The sequence below is a fragment of the Schistocerca serialis genome, chromosome 3 (assembly GCF_023864345.2).
Source record: "Schistocerca serialis cubense isolate TAMUIC-IGC-003099 chromosome 3, iqSchSeri2.2, whole genome shotgun sequence".
NCBI lineage: Eukaryota > Metazoa > Arthropoda > Insecta > Orthoptera > Acrididae > Schistocerca > Schistocerca serialis.
Window position 1 is genome coordinate 232,446,774 of NC_064640.1, and position 5,599 is coordinate 232,452,372.

Below are 5,599 nucleotides of genomic sequence, written 5' to 3' on the forward strand. Positions count from 1 at the left end.
CACAGAGTACTGAATATATACTAAATTATAGTGATGATAATTGGTATGAAGATCAGGAATTTGTTTTTAATTATAAAGAATGTATTATAGATATTTGTGAATACGAGAAAAATCAATTTTTTTTCTTTTTTGTAACTTTAAAAGAATTTGAGAACTATCAGAAAGATATTGGTGATTTATTATTATACATTTATTGTGATAATTATATTTGTTTATCAAAAACTCTTGTGAATATTGTGATTTGCAAATGTAATTAAAGATTATATAAAATTTTATATAGTATTTTTACAAGTTTCTCACTCAATAACCAAAAAATAGAAGATAATTTTTGTATTGATTTAATGATTTTCAGTTAATATCCTGTGTTGAGTATCAAATGTTATATTTTTCTTGCCACACATTATTTTATAAATGATAGTATGATTAGAAATTTTATCACTTAATGTGAAACATAATTTCATACTAGTTTCTTGGATAGCTAACACATTCATTCTCCTAGACATATCTGTATCAAAAATAGGATAATTCTCTATGAAAATGAATGGATTTACATCGACATTGCTGTTTAGTTGTGTGACTTACTTAAAATCTTGGAAAACATCATAAGCCTTTAGAAAATGATTTGGTTGACCTACATTCCACATTACTTGAGTAGAAACTTCATTTTTAGCATTCTTTATAGAGATATTCTGTAATTTAACATGATCAAATAAAGAAGAATCAGTCAGCTGATTATTTTTTCGATTAGTTTGAAAAATCACAAACCTAAAATAATGCATATCAAATTCTTCAGAATTATGGTAACTGGTGATATTTATTCAAAATTTCTTTTTGCACTTAATCCTGCAATTTCGGTGGTTCATGATTAAAAGAACGAAATTAGAATTTTTGGATTTTTTACTCTTTCTTGTTGCAACTCGAGTGAATACTCTGGCTTGTACCTGACTACAGAAACACGAATTTCCATTGATTCCACAACATTTTCACCTTCCTAAGGAGGTGTATCTTTTATTTCAACTCCAGCTTGATTTCAGTCAGACCATCAAAGAATGGTACTGTTTGCACTAGAACTCCAGGGAGAAAGTACAGCCAAAGCTCCTTCCCACATAACTTCCTTGCAGTCTTTAAGGAACCCACCAAACAAATCTAGTGGAAAGAGTAGTTCATTTTTCTTACTCTTTATCTTCCCATTATTGAGGATATGACCTTCCATGGTTAACTCATGGGCTAGAGATGAAGTCAACTGGATAAGAACAGATGAAGAAAAGAAAGGGTAGTCCATCCTAGACAAAATAATGTTACCTTTCTTTATGGTGATAACATGGAATAGCTTTGCCACATAGCCATCAATCAATTTTTTATTGAATTTTTCATCATATGTTGGATAATCTGTACCATCAGCTCCACTAATACTGAAGCTCCTATACAACTTTAGAAAGGCCATTAAGATGACTTTAACCATCACCAATATGAATATAAATCTCTGTCTCCTTACTACGAATATTTAAATTATTTTTAGTCTTCTCATCTACAGGGAATGAGTAAAATTGGTGGGTCTCAATCTTATTCATTTATAAAGGATAAAATTTACTAAGACATTTCTAAAACAACTGTTACATAATCACCATGGAAGTCAATCAAATTTTCATTTTCTTCTGTTACAGCTATTTCTAAATTGTGTATAGAATCAAAAATTGGCATATGTACGGAATAATGTGGGTTGTGAAATAATGGTGCACCAAATTCTGTATTGGGTTTCAATGAAACAATAATATTAGTTTTTCTATAAAAGTGGCCACTCTGTTTACATGCATTCCATCAGCCAAATTAAAATTTATTTTGGAATAGAATGGAATAATTTTAGGCCCATAATTGCCAATAGTTTTTTCATTGGCTTCAATAAATTAGTTGTTGCATTCTAATACACTTCAATGCTATCCTTTATGTCCATATATTATTTCACATCACTCTCAATAATAACTTTATTTAAAATTTCATCAGCTTTAATGTGAATATAGGATTTTTTTGTGTAAGTAAATTTTTCTAAATTTTTCAAGTTATATTGTCCAATGGGAATTTATATCATTTCCCCCTCACAATACATTTTATTATTTTCTGATGTGATATGTGTAATTAGAAATGTTGTATAAAAACCAACTAGTGACACATTACCATAGCTATAGGTACTGACAGTCTTGTTTTGAGTGCAGATGACATACTACTCAACTTAAATAGGAGACTCATTTATATGAATAAAAAAATTAAATAATTAAGTGAATAAACTGACTGGGATCCAAAAATAAGAACAGCAGAGAAGAAACTGAAGAATAAGCGTGGCAAGCTCTTGCCTGGCTCTATTCAATGTGCAATAATAGGTCTAAGCAAATGTGGGAAAACACTGATGAATTACAATTATATTCTAGCTTCAGGATGCCCAAAGTGGAATAAAATAACTCATTTGTATGTTTATTCTGAAATCTTGGATCAACCAAAATATTCATAATTTATAAAAATGTGAACAAAAAGCAGAAGAGAAAAATAATGAGAAGCTCAACAAATTTATCAAAAATAATGATGAAATTAAACCATTGGATGGATATCACGATACTTCAGTTGTAGTGTTAGATGATTTGAGTCATGAAAATCAGGATGTAGTTAGAGAATATTTTACTAGAGGAAAACACAAAAGAATAGATTGTTTTTATTTAGCCCAGTCATACTCAAAGATATCAAAAGAATTAGTAAGATACAATAGAATTTTTAAAAATAATTTTAGACAAGATGACACAAATTTAAATCATATTTATCACAAGTTGTCGGTGGTGATTTCAAGTTTTTAAAGAAATGTGTTTTTAAAGAAATGTGTAGTAAATGCTGGAATGAAGATAAATTTGGTTTTATTACAATAGATATGACATGAAAAATTAATCATTGTAAGTACAGAGAAAAGATAAAAATTGTTTGAAAACATAGGCATAAAAAATAAAAGTTAAACATAACAATAAACGTTAAAGGTAAGTGTTAGAAATTAAAAAATATATTATTAATGTTTTTTGACCTTAATAAACGTTTGCTAAATATAATCATCCGAAAGGACTTAGTACAACGGTCCTGTATGATCCAGAAGTTGTTAAAAAGGCTAAAGGAAATAGAAAGATAAATGAGCAAATAAAAGACAAATTTAAAAAATCAAAGAAGCATCCCAGAACAGAATACGAAAACAATAAAAAAGATCAGCCGGTTATTGATTCAATCTAAAAAGTAAAACAATGATTGAAGGTTTAGGTGATGATATTCTGAAAGCTATAGAAGAAAACAGGTAAGTCGAAAAGCAGATGGTTCCTTATAAATATTTTGAAGAATTTAATAACATACTAGCAACTGACACTATGATACTGATAAAAGACATTAAATATTAAGCAAAAAAAGAAATACAAGATTTATTGAAAAAATATCAAGAAGAGGTTAAAAACAGAGACAAGCAATCCACTAAAAATGTATACATAAGTGAATGAATGATAGAATATATTAATCATAGTGAAGATCAAGTTTTTGGATTAAGACCTGTTGGCACATTTAATTTTGTTAGTAAATTAACACTAAAATGTGATAGAAATAAAATAAGCATAAGAATATGGAGGTACAAATGGATAAATGAATCTCTTAAAAAACAGATTAGTATGGGAGTTATGGGTGAAAAATTTGATGATGTTGATTTATCAAATTATGCATATTATTTGTGCCATTCAGGAGCATTATATTCTGATAAAAATCCAAATCAAATAAAGTCAAGTAATGTATTAAATACAATAAATTGATAAACAATGTTTCTTTTGGAGTTGATGATTTATGGCAAGCAGATCTAGTGGCAATGGATTCTGGAAAAATAAAAGGAATTTGGAAAATAAACAAAGGATATAAATATTGATCTTTAATGAGATTTTTTTCAAAATTTGTTTTGGCTATTCCAGCTAAAGACAAGACAGGCAGAAATGTAATTGATGATTTTCAAAAAACATTTAGAGACCAAATTCTAAGAATTTTACAAAGAGATAAAGAATTTTGTAATATAGATTTTTCAAGAACTTAAAAATATGTATCTGTAGCGATTGTACAGTAATAACCTGTACTTCCGTGCATACCTATATATATTTCTTTGCTATATTTACGATCTTTGGGTCTGCTTCACCAGAGAGTAAGAGAACTTGGGTGTTTAGTCTTGCACTGTGATGTTAACCTGTGAACGTTATCCAAATAAATCGTTATTGTGCTGTAAGAAGTTGGTTTATGAAACTCAATAGCTATCAGAACTCTACATTGGTGACCCCAGACAAGTTAATTCCGCATAACGCGAGTTATTGCCGCTCAGTTACGGAATTTTTGAACAAAGTATGTTACCGACAATGCATCCGAACAACAATACTGTGCCAACCACCAGATTATCGGTTCCGCCTTCTACGGACGTTTTAATTGACTTAGAATCAGGTTTTCTTTCCACAGTGCTTCCGCATAATAGTGCTCCGAATGTGTGTTTACCCACATGGAATTCTTCGACGCCTCGTGTGACCATTAATCGTTACAGTGTTAACAGTGCTACAGACAGTGCTTTCAACTCAGGCATGTCACAATCACAGTTCTGCGGTTTTCCTGACTCCATGGTACAACATTTTTCGCTGTTTGAACCGAATTGTGATATATCACTAAATGTTGCACAATGTGCTCAACGGACCAATTTGTGTGTACCGCTGATCGTGGACAGTGCAGTGCACTACCTTCACTGGACTCAATGCCAAACCAGTTCTGTATGGCTCAGAAGGCTACTCAAGACCAAACTTTCCCGCTGCAACTGCCAACCATGGTTTTTGCCATGCCTGCTGCGCCGCGTGTTTGGGGAACGATTCCGCCCGCTAACATGACAACCGTGACGGTTGCAACTGCGCTGCGCTTCGGCGGTGACGTTTCAGTGTATTTTGTGCCTGACTCGGGTACTTTTCATGCATCCCCACCGCCGCCCACAATTCCATTGCAATCGGTCACCACTGCCGTGTCGGACTCCAACCTGGCTACGTGGGACAACATCGCCTCAACGGCTCTTCCTGCACCACAGCAACGTCTCAAGTGGCTCTACAACCAACCTGTTTCACACATCTCTGCGCCGTTGAATACAGGTCAGTCATTGCCCACTGCTAACATGGGTTCTGCCCTCGTTTCCTCAGCCCAGTTTATGGTACCCCCATCCTGTGGCCCACCCTTGTCTGCTGCTGCACTGTACTATCCACCAGCTCAAAAGCCTGACTTACCGCCATTTAATCAGGCTAACCCATGCATATGGTTCGCCATTGTGGACAGTATTTTTCATTTTCTCCAAATTCACGAGAATGACACAAAATTTGCTCTCCTCGTCAGTCACCTCCATAATTTCACGGAGTTATTTTCTGACATTATACTTGACCCACCTGCACATGACAAATATGTTGCACTTAAACAAGCTATTAGTGAGCGTGCTGCATGCTCCAAAAATGAATTGTTACGCCAAGCAATTTATCACAAACCACCCGGAGACCAGTCGCTGTCCCAGTACTGGTGATACTTACGAGCT